Here is an 11,628-nt window from a genome sequence, read left to right on the forward strand (position 1 = left end):
GGGCGGTATCTCTATATACACAATTGATGAAGGAGATTGCGGCCCAGAGAGGGGCAGCTACTCGCCCAAGGTCACACAGCCAGGCCCAGTATGCACGTAGACCTCCCGCCTCCCATCCCCGGACTCTAAAAGCCCTACGCGCGCGTCCCGGCTCTCGAACCATCTGGGTGCAGTCACTCCCTCCCCCCAAGCTACACACACGCCCCAGCCCCCTTACCTCTGGAACCCCAGTGGCCCCTGCCTCAGAGTCAGCTCCTGGGCGGGGCGCTCAGGCCGGGCAGGACCAGGCTGGGCCAGGCTAGGTCAGGGCGGGTCCTTTGCTTCCCCCAGAGTGGAGACGCCCTCCGCCAGGTCCCAGACGGCAGGGATGCTGCTTCCACTGAAAATCCCAACCTCTCCACCCGCTCTGCACAAGTCTGGAACAGGGGAGCCCAACTCAGCGGCGCGGCCACTGGGCTGCGGGACGAAGTGGGGGGGAGGGGCGAGGTGCGGGAAACGGGGCGGAGCCGGAGCGGGGGCCACCCCGCGAGCAGCCACTAGGGCCGCGTCCCCTTTAAGGCCAGCCGGCCTAAACGCTGGCGGGGGCGGGGTGGGAGCTGGACGGCTAACTGCAATGCCTCCTGGGAGATGGAGTTCGAAGTCGATGCGCCGAGCTGCAAAGAGCCCATGGAGGACTACAAGTTCCCGAGCGCAGCGCGCGGGTCCCGGGCCGCCGCGCCCCTAAGCTGGGCTCCGGCCCTCCGCCCCCCTCGCAAAGCTGCGCTGGCCGCCCGCGGAGGGGAGGTTGCCGAGCGAGGGCAGGAGGTGGGTTCGCCGCGGCCGGGGGCACGGGGCGCAGGGACTGCTGGTGAGGGAACGGCCCACCTGGGCACCTGTCCTACCCCGAGAGGTCATCTAGCCTACCCTAGCCTCGCCATTCTCATCTGTGCAATGGGGATAGCAACGCCCGTGGCTTGGGGGGAGGGGACGTTTATGGAGAAGAAGGGGCGGAGCGGGTGGAAGCCTGGATGGCTGGTGATAGTAAGAAAAGCCCGGATAATAAGGGCCGAGACTGGGGGAGGAGTCTGGTGGGTGGGGCATGGAGGGGCGGGGTCTCTAGATAAGGAGAACACGCGTGAGATCGGAGAAGGGGCTGCAGAGTGGATGCTGAGAAAGCCAATGAGGCAAGCCTGGGATGGATTGGGTGGAATGGGCCGAAAAGCATTGGGGAGGGAGGGGTGGAGACGCAAAGATGAAAAGGATCCCTCTCGGCCCTGGAAAGCCCAGTGTCAGCAGCGCTGATATGGTTTGTGTAAGAGGTTGCCCGAATGGGTAAATGCCTGTGGATGCACAGAACACCTTTCTTTCCTTGTGACTAGAAGAGCCCATCCCATGAATTCTGCGTCATATGGGTTCATTCAATTCACACCCTGTGAAGACGGCACCATATCTCTTTACAGTTGAGGAACCTGAGGCTCAGAGAAGTAAAGTGACTTGCCTAAAGCCACCCAGGATTCCTTACTCCAAAGAGCCCGCTTTTTTTCCCTGCACTGGACGGAGGTAGAGGTTTAATCTGTAGTGAATGGCAGGGAACAGACGGAAGTGTCCATGTGCTGCCCTTAACAGGTTGTGTGACAGGACCATCTTCCTCAACCCTTCTCAGTGCCAACCTAAGGCAACCCTCCTATGCTTGTTAGGATGAAATGAGGCGATGGGTTTGAAAGCCATTTGTTTATAAATTTTCCTTGTTGTGAGGAACAGGAAGACCATAAGGAAGAGTGGTCAAAATGAGGTGCTTGGGTCTGAGGAAAACCACAAGGTGAAGCCTGAGGGTGAGTCAAGAGGATGAAGGAAAATTCTGGAAGAGGGTGGGAGATGGTGATAGTTATTGGAAGTCTGCACCAGATGAAAGAATACTTTGCTGTGCAAGCCAGGTCAGGTGGCTTCCCTTCTCCAGCCCACTTTTCCCAGTTGGCCAACTCCTTTAGGGGTCCATGTGTGTCACCTGAGTCTGGGAAGCACCTTTTCTCTCTGGTGTGGGCATAATAGAGCAGCCTGTGAGTGTCTTAGAGATATGAACTGGGCAAAACAGGGCTAAAGATACAGCTCTTGGGTGTTGGGGGAGGCCAGGAAGGATGGTGCCCCCAGACAGTCCCCAGGGCTGTGAGCCAGAGTCTTTATCTGGTGGCCTGTGTAAGGTGGGGAAGACGGCTCCAGTTTATTGGGAGACACATTACTCACTTGAAGTGTTGTCATCCTTGAAATTTACACAACTATGTTCTGTCCATCCCCTACACAGTAGGAGTTCTGATATTTACTTCCACGTAATTACCTGGGCCTTGCCCTGTGCCTCAGATTCCAAATTAAAAATTCAAGAGCAGGACTTCCCTGGTGGCGCAGTGGTTGAGAGTCCGCCTGCCGATGCTGCGGACACGGGTTCGTGCCCCGGTCTGGGAAGATCCTACATGCTGCAGAGCAGCTAGGCCCGTGAGCCATGGCCGCTGAGCCTGCGCGTCCAGAGCCTGTGCTCCGCAACGGGAGAGGCCACAACAGTGAGAGACCCGCGTACCGAAAAAAAAAAAAAAAAAAATTCAAGAGACTATTTCAAAATAAAAAGTTTTAAAAATTCAGGAGAGATTGGTAAACCTCCCTATTGGTAGATGAGAGTCTGGGACTAGGAAAATGGATCTGACTAAATGGGAGGAGTTGTCCCCCTTCCCCTGCCTGCCTACCTCTTGGGGTACAGAGAGGGGAGATCCCTGTCCTAACAGGGTGGCCAGGCATCCATTTCCTTAAGGAAAGTGGGCCTTGGTAAGGAGTGAGAATAAAATGCTCTGCAGATGCAAAGAAGGGAAGAATGAATTGCAGCTGAGGGGCCTGGCAGATGACTGGCATTTTCTTTGCAGTGCAGGCAGAGGGATAGCAGATGCCAAACTGCAGAGATAGGAGAGGGCCTGGTGTGGTCTATAAAGTAGGGATAATAATAAGCACCTTCATCTATGAGATTAACATGCATAAAGTGCATAGCACAATAGTAACTGCTCAGTAAATGTCAGCCATTTTTATTACTAATGTTGTTGTTGTTGTTATGAGCACCATCATATGCCCAAGAATTGGTCTAGGGCCACACAGCTAATAAAGGGGCAGAGCCTGATTCAAACGTAGGCCCAGGTGATGCCAAAGCCCATGCACTTTCCTCTCCCCACAAAGCCCCTACAGTTCTTTCTACCCATCCACATCTTTGAGGCCCAGAAGTGGCCCCTCTTTGTTAACATTCTTGGTAAGCCATGACAGGAGTTTCTTTTCTGCTGTAGTAGCAGAGACTCTGGATTCGGGAGAAAGCAGGGGAAACAAGTCCTAAACAGCCATCTTCTCCCAGCCTGGATCTCGGCATGGAGACAGGCAGGCTTAGTGTTGTGGTTTCTGTGGGGGGTTTAGTCTATGTAGAAAGACCACTCGGATTTAAATTCTAACCCCTCCACCGACTGCGGGCTATTTTAGCTAAGCCCTTGGCTTCCTCCAGAGCACTGAGACATCAGGAGAAGATCATGAGATGTTAATGCTTCTTAGTAGTAGTAATAACATCTAATATTTATGGAATCTTGCTATTTATTGGGGCCAGGCACACTGACTGGAACTTTAACATCTACAGTCCCAGGAGGCAAGTGTTCTTTTCTTGCCCCTTCCTTCAAAATAAAAATATTTTTAGAATTTTCAAGCCTACAGACACGTTTAAAGAATAGCCTTTCACCTAGATGCACCGATTCACATTGCCAATTTTGCTTTTACACACACACATTTTTTGCTAAGCTATTGAAAAGTTATAGGCATCTCCACAGTTGGCCCCTAAATTCTTCAGCATGTATCTCCTAATTATAACATTTTGCAACATAACCATAACACCATTATCATACCTAAGAAAATTAGCAAGAACTCAATATTGTCTAATAAACAGTTGAGATTCAAATTTCTCCAACTGCCAAAAAAAATCTCATTTTTTTAAAATCAGATACAGTCAAGATTCATTCATTGCATTTAATTATATCTCTAAGCAACTCATTTAATCTAGATAAGAGCCCCTCTACCTGTTTAAACTTGTTTTATAAATAATTGGGTTCAGTTTGGTTTTTTGTTTTTGTTTTTTCTGGCAATGTTGTGTACTTATTGAATCACATTAGGAGGCATATGATACCAGAGTCCTACTATCCATGAATGCTCTTTGATTATTGAATAAGGTAACAGCCTGATCTCTCTATAAAAGGGTAAGTTTTTCCCTCTTGTAAAGAAAAAGTAGTCTGTAGAGTGATTCTTTGAAACTGTCTGAATTATGTGTCCAGGATAACCTTTCACTCCACATCTGTTGATGATCCTTGCCAGAATAGCAACATTGAGGGTTTCAAAATGGTAATTTGCTAATTATGTCATTCTTTGGATACTTATTAGCTGGTATTCTTTGTTACAGAATAACTTTTTCTGCGTGTGTGTGTGTGTGTGTGTGTGTGTGTGTGTGTGTGTCTGTGTCTGTGTGTGTCTGTCTTCCTCATTCCCTCTCCTGTCCCTCTCGTTTTTCTTTTTGGAGTAACATAGACTCATTATTTTTTTTAACTCAATGTGTTATAACCTATTATCATCATTAATCTTTTTGGTGTTCACATTATCCCAAATTTGGCCAATGAGAGTCCCTTCAGGTCTGCTCCTGTGTTTTGGTTTTTGTTTTGTTTTGTTTTGTTTTTTGGGGGGAGATATAATTGACATATAACATTGTATTCATTTTAGGTGTAAACATGATTTGATATGTGTATATATTGCAAAATGGTCACCACACATAGTTACAAAATTTTTTTTTCTTGTGATGAGAACATTTAAGATCTGCAGATCTGCATTCTTTTGACTTCACCTCAGTAATCTTTGATTTCTTCTTTGCTGTCTGGAAAGAGATGTTCCAGGCTCACCTTAAACTTTTCCTGTCAAAGTGCTGGAAGTACTGGAATCATCAGTTCCTCCAGGAAGCCCTGGTTTCTTTTTGTAGGAGAGGACGTTTAAAAAACAAGATCTGGGGTCAGGTGTGCTCATTGCTACTCGGGTATCATTGCTAGGCTCTTGAGCAGACCTAAGAAATGATAGATGGATGGATGGATACATAGATAGATAATTATCTATGCCTTGTAGATTCATTATTAAAACAATTGGTCCTCACTGTGTAAAAGGAGTAGATTGCATGTAAAATAGCTTCATTATGGAAGCTCAGTGAGCAGTATTGTAGGGAATTGCACAGAAAGAGCCCTTGCCTGTGCTAAGGCTCTGTGAGTGTATGGGCTGTTGGCTAGGACCTATGTGTCTGGGTTCAGTCTCTTGCTCAGGACCCAGGTTAGAGAGGACCCCAGGCTGCCTCTAAAGGACTGGTCCTCTGAGTAGTGTCCAAACCTGGAACCTCTCAGAGGCTGTGACTCAGAGGTCAAGAATGGACACAAAGCCCTGGGCCAGGGACTCATCTTCCTTGGTTTATGAAATAAAGATAATGTGATCTGTCCTGCCTGCATCCCAGAGTTGTTGTAAGGATCAATATATATTTACTTTTTAAAATTACTAATCAGTCTTTTCAATACATTTATTACAAAATTCCTTCCCCTTTTCATTGTCTTAATACCATAGTTCATTGCCTTATAGTCTAATTTCCTACATAAAACTAAGATATATTATGCTTTTTCAAATATTCTTTCAGGTTATCACTCACCAATTTTTCCAAAATAAGATTTTAATCTTCTTTTTTAATCTTTTGAAAAAATACTTTTGGGAGTTGGACTAGGATAGCATAACAACTGTAATTAATTTTAGAAGAACAACTTTAAGATATTCCCTCTCAGAATCATCACAGGTCTCTCTTTATTCAAATCCTGTTTATGCTTCTTAATAAAATGTCATAGCTTTGTTTCTGAAGTGGGCACAGGCTTTGAAGAGAGACCTCACTTGGAATTCTAGCTCTCCTACCTCTAGCTGTGTGATCTTAAGCAGCTGTCTCCACCATTCTGTGCTTCGGTTTTATAATCCAGAAAATTGGGATGATTGGTACCTACCTCACAGCCTCGGTGTGGTGTTATAATGAGATAATCTACAGGAAAATGACTCACATAGCTCGGGGCATGTCCTCAGTGCTCACGAAATGTTGATTCTCTGTGCACTGGTCTCATGTAGGTCAGAATCAAATTGAGGGGCAGGTTTGAGAGCACCTGGTAAGAGGTAGGAGGGGACAAGTGACGAACCTCTCCAAAGGGTTTGGCTGCTAAATTCCCAAGGAAGTCATTCAGAGCATGGCAGTCAGACAGGCCTGGGCTTGAATCCTGGCTCTGCCACTGCTTTCTTTGGGCAAGTTACCTACCTCTTAGGGCCTCAGGTTCTCATTTGTTAAGTAAGATAATACTTTCCTCAAAGGAATGTTACGAGGATTAAATGAGTTAATGTGTATAATGCACCTAGCACAGGTAGGGTACCCAATAAGTCCTCACCGGGCAATAGCTGTGTCCCTCGTGAGGCCTGCGGGAATGGAGACATAGTTTTAAAGTAGGACTCTCTAGAGCAATGTCTTGACTGCCCTTTCTTATGGGACACCTACTCCCAAAGCATTATATTTCCTTTGTTACAATTAGAGGTTGCAACTGGGTGATTGTTTCAGGCCCCAGACTGGGATTGGCCCTTCACATGGTACCAGGCTGGGCCTGAAGATCCACCACCCCTCGTTTTGGCCACAGACCCATTTCAGGGAGGAGAGAATTTCCAGCCAACTCCCAAGTTCCCAGGCCGCCTGGCCTTCCCTGCCTAGTCAGATGGTCTGAGGATCCGCATGGCATAATTTCCTGGTTTTCTCAGAGAGGGAAATAGGCTGATCTTTTTCTTGGTTCTTTTCAAGTAGAGAGGCAGACTTGGAAAGTCTCTTGCTTAAGAAAAATTATTTGTTCAGACACAGTGGTAGGGTTTCTTTTATCTCCTACTTCGTGGTTCAGTTTGCATTCTCATTCATCTTTTCTAATCTGGCTTTTAAAAACCTGGCTTTTTGTGTTTTGCTGCTTTGTCATTAGGCATCATGAGTTGATATTAAAATAGAAGGGTCTAGACCTCTAGTGGACTTGTGGTGTGTCAGCTATGGAGGGGCTCCAGGCCATCCAGGATCCTGTCCCCATATCCTCAGATGTGAGTGGGCAGAGTCCCAGGCCAGCCATGAACTAGCTGCCGAAAGACCTACCCCAGTCTGATCTGGACAGAGAATAAGGGAGTATGCATCTCCCACTCACGCTGGGACCTCAAGGTGGGAAGGGGAAACTATCAGAGGTGTTGGACTCACACTGACCTGGATTCAGATCGCAGCTCCTCCAGTGACTAGCTCTGTAACCTTGAGCAGTCTCTTAACCTTTCTGAGCCTCAGTTTCCTTATCTGTAAAATAGAGATAATAGAATCTGTCTCACAGGGTGCTTGTAAAGACATCAAATGAGGTAATGCATGTACAGAATCAGCATAAGAGTATCATCCTCTGTACTTTTCTATATATTTTTATTAAAAATAAATAAAATGCTACCATGTGTTAGGCGAAGCATTATAAAAGCAGGTGGTGTGCTCAGCAGGTGGTAGCTAGTATCTTGTCAAGCAAGCCGCATAGCAGTATTTTAAAAGGCTACTTAAGGGATTCTCACACTTGCTGAAGCTATTAAACAGCCTTTTGTTGCTATTACAATGCTCAGCAACCTGTACAGTGGGCAGAGACTGAGCTTTCCACTGGCTGTGGCTGTGTGTCCTGGGCAAGTCCTCAGTCTTTCTGAGTCTCTGTTTCCTGTCTGCCAAACAGAATGATGCCTGCTTTGTAGGTTTGCTATATGAATTAAAAGGGCTGATGGGTGTAAAGGCCTCAGATGTAGTGGAATGCTCAGTGCATGTTCATTCCTTCCTCTCTCAGCTCCTGCCCCAGAGTCCCCCCAGCACCTACTGTGTGCTAGGCAGTGAATATGCAGGGACACTGCTCTCACAGAGATCACAAACTAGGCAGTGGTTTTCACAAACAATTTTTATCACAACCCACAGTATGAAGGTACACTCTGTATCACAATCCAGTTCCTCTTCCTTTCTCTGTCTGTGTGTGTCTCTCTCTCTCTCACACACACACACAAAGGAAACAAAAGTTTCACAACACTATATATGTAAAACTGATCATAACCCAGTGTATTGTATTGTCCGTGACACAGTCACAGTCTTGATTTTTTTCCCAGTTTATGAAGGCATAATTTATGTGCAGTAAAAGTCACCCTTTTTAGGTATACAGTTATATGAATTTTTATAATCTTCATGCAGTCATTTGTCTACCAGCACATCAAGATACAGAATATTTCCATCCAAAATATTCCTTCATGCCTGTTTGTAGCCAGTCCTACCCCTAGCCTCTCCAGTCACTGATCTGATTTCTGTCTCTCTGGTTTTGTCTTTTCCAGAATGTTGTATAAATAAAATCATACGCCATGTAACCTTCTGAGGCGGGCTGCTTTCACTTAATAGAATGCTTTTGAGATCCTTCTGTATTGTGGTGTGTGTCAGTAGCTAGTTCCTTTATACTGCTGAGTCATATTCCATTGTATGGATGTACCACAATTTGTTTATCATTTACATTTTAGTTTCTGGGATTGGGCAATTCCAAATAAAGCTGCTATAATCATTCACACATGGGTTTTTGCATGGACATGTGTCTTCATTTCTCCGGGATAAATATCTAGGAGTAGGATTGTTGGGTCATATGGTAACTGGATGCCAAAAACTGTTTTCTACTGTGGTTGCACCATTTTGCATTCTCACTGGCAATGTATAAGAATTTCCATTGCTCTATGTATTTATCAGCATTTGGTATTGTCACATTTTTCATTTGAGCCATTGTAATAGGTATACTGTGGTTTTAATTTTCATGTCCCTAATGACTAAGGTTACCAAGCATCTTTTCATGTGATTATTTGTCATCTATATATCTTCTCAGTTAAGGTGCTTGTTCAGATCTTCTGCCCGCTTTTTAGTTGGGTTGTTTATTTTCTTACTGAGTTTTGAGAGTTCTTTATATATTCTGGTTAACAATCATGTATCAGATAGGAGTTTTGCAAATATTTTCTTGCAGTTTGTGTCTCATTTTCATTTTTTTTTTAAATAATTTTTTAAAATTTATTTTTGGCTGCGTTGGGTCTTCGTTGCTGCGCGCAGCGAGTGGGGGCTACTCTTCATTGTGGTGCATGGGCATCTCATTGCGGTGGCTTCTCTTGTTGCGGAGCACGGGCTCTAGAGCACAGGCTCAGTAGTTGTGGCACGGGAGCTTCAGTAGTTGTGGCTCATGGGCTCTAGAGCGCAGGCTCAGTAGCTGTGGCGCGTGGGCTTAGTTGCTCCGCGGCACGTGGGATCTTCCCGGACCAGGGCTTGAACCCATGTCCCCTGAATTGGCAGGCGGATTCTCAATCACTGCGCCACCAGGGAAGCCCTCATTTTCATTTTTTTTTTAACAGTGTCTTTCGAAGAGGAGAAGTTTTTCATTTGGATGAAGTCTGGTTTATTAAATTTTCTATGATTTGTGCCTCTTAGGTCCTATCCAAGAAATCTTTGCCTAACAGAAAGTCACAGATTTTCTCCTAGAAGTCTTATAGTTTTAAAAAGATTTTACATTTAGGTCTGTGATCCATTTTGAGTTAATTTTCATATATGTTACAAGATATGAGTTGAGGTTCTTTTTTTGCATACGGATATCCAGTGATCTTCATCTTGAGAAAGCCAGGGAGGAGGGCCATATGCAAAGCAGATCATTACATGATGGAATGGTGGGCTGTGCAAGGGACCAGAAACCCCAAGAGGAGAGCTGGGAAGGTGGAGATCTGGGGACTGCCTTATCGAGGCAGTGACTGGGCTGGGTCTTACAGGTTGACTGCGGAGATGGTGGAGAAAGTGAAGAAGGGTGGTACGAGGAGAGCAAAGGCAGGGCAGGTGAGGGCGGATGCGGAGGTGTCAGGAGTCCTGGAGCACAGAGTGTGGGGAGAGGCAGGATTAGAGGTAAGATTGGACGAGCAGGGTGCTTAGGGCAGGCAGTACTAAGTCAGGAAGATCGGCCTGCAAACTAAAATGGAAGGTGGACAGCAAGGCGGAAGGGAGCCAAGTGAGGATGTTGGGCGAGCGGGGATGAGGCCTGAGCTCCAGGAGTTGCCATAGGGACAGGTACAAGGGGACAGTTGGGAAAAATGTCAGGATACGGAGTCAGGGCTGCCTCCCAGGCTCAGGCAGACGGGCGGCTAAGAAGAATCTACAGCAGGTTCTGGGGAAGAGGAGTTCTGTGCGAGGCTTCTGCTACCCATAGAAAATTCAGGTGGAGGTGTCCAAGAGGCAGCTGGGTACACAGTGGGGCTGGAGCTCCGTGGCCAAACCCACCTGCCACATTCATGAAGCTTCTCAGCCCCGCGAGGTGCCAGTTCCTGCCCCTCTGTGTCACTGTGGCTCTCAAACAGAGCCTGTGGATTTGCCATGGTGGACACCGTGGCACTGTGACTAGGAAATAGGGGCTTGAAGGGCTGAGTTCTCTGACTCCTGGGTCTGGGGAGAATACCACAGGGAGCACCCTCGTCTGGGGTCAGGAGACCTGCCTTCTAACCAGCCTCCGCCCTGACTGACAGCAGCTCCTGGTGCTGCCCTGGACAAATGATCGGGAGCCTCACTGCAGGGCTCAGGGGCAGGAAGCCAGGTGCTCTGCTGCTTTTGCAAGCACGAAAATAGGAGTTTGGGTGCCCGTCCAAGGGCCCCCAGGTATGCCCTGTGGCTCCTCATTGTCTTCCCTACCCCTGTGCTTTGAGCCCTTCAGAACTAATGTGCTTAGGAGATACGGGGTCTGCAGCCCATAGAACTGTCAGGAAAGACAGCCCAGCCTCTCTGTCGCCTAAGCCTGCTCTTTCCATGGAGCTGAGCCACTTCACAGAGCCTGGGCCTTAAATCAAACAGGAAAAGAGACTGGAAGCTAGGTCCGGCTGCTGCCTGGACCCCCCTGGAGAGAGAATTGACCAGACTCAGGACCCAGGCCAAGCATCCACCTCAGCTGCAGGTCTCAGCACAGCCACCCCCCGCTTCCTTGGAGCCCTCCCCCACCCCCCGTCTGTTGGACGCCCCCTCCGACACTGTCTCACAGCCCATCTGCTCCAGGCTTCTGCTGATGATTTTGTAACTTCATCATGGGCTTGTTTCTCTTCAGACACTGCAGATGGTTAATGTCTTCCTGCGATATCAAAGTGCCCCATTACACAGGGAAAGAATTACAAAGGGCCCTCCCCACAGAGATTTGGGTGGGACAGCCAAGCATCTTCCACACGCAGCATGGCCTCCACCCTCTGAAGTAAGGGGGTCTCAGTGCAGTCGGCCTCCTCAGAAGGCAGGTGTGGGGTGAGAACTGCCCTGGCCCGCTTGCCACCCCTGCTGGGTGACTTTCGGGAAGTCCCCCCTCTTGGACCTCTGTTTTCCCATCTGGACAGTAAACATGCCAGAATTAATTCCAGACCTACTCCCACATCTCTTGGTACATCTCCCTTCCTTCCTCCCTTCCTCCCTTCCTCCCTTCCTCCCTTCCTCCCTTCCTCCCTTCCCCCCTTCCCCCCTTCCCCCTT

General features: G+C 47.5%; 1 protein-coding gene across 1 annotated transcript in view; it reads left to right on the forward strand.

The window, feature by feature from the left end:
* Nucleotides 1–767: 767 nt before the first annotated feature.
* Nucleotides 768–11,628, forward strand: part of KCTD21 (potassium channel tetramerization domain containing 21) — a 14,321-nt gene continuing 3,460 nt past the window's right edge. Inside the window, exon 1 of the mRNA XM_007455294.1 lies at nucleotides 768–804. The gene's annotated coding sequence lies outside the window, so the exon portion shown is untranslated. The remainder of the gene's footprint in view (nucleotides 805–11,628) is intronic.

The sequence above is a fragment of the Lipotes vexillifer genome, unplaced genomic scaffold (genome assembly GCF_000442215.2).
Source record: "Lipotes vexillifer unplaced genomic scaffold, Lipotes_vexillifer_v1.1 scaffold276, whole genome shotgun sequence".
Classification (NCBI taxonomy): Eukaryota; Metazoa; Chordata; class Mammalia; order Artiodactyla; family Lipotidae; genus Lipotes; species Lipotes vexillifer.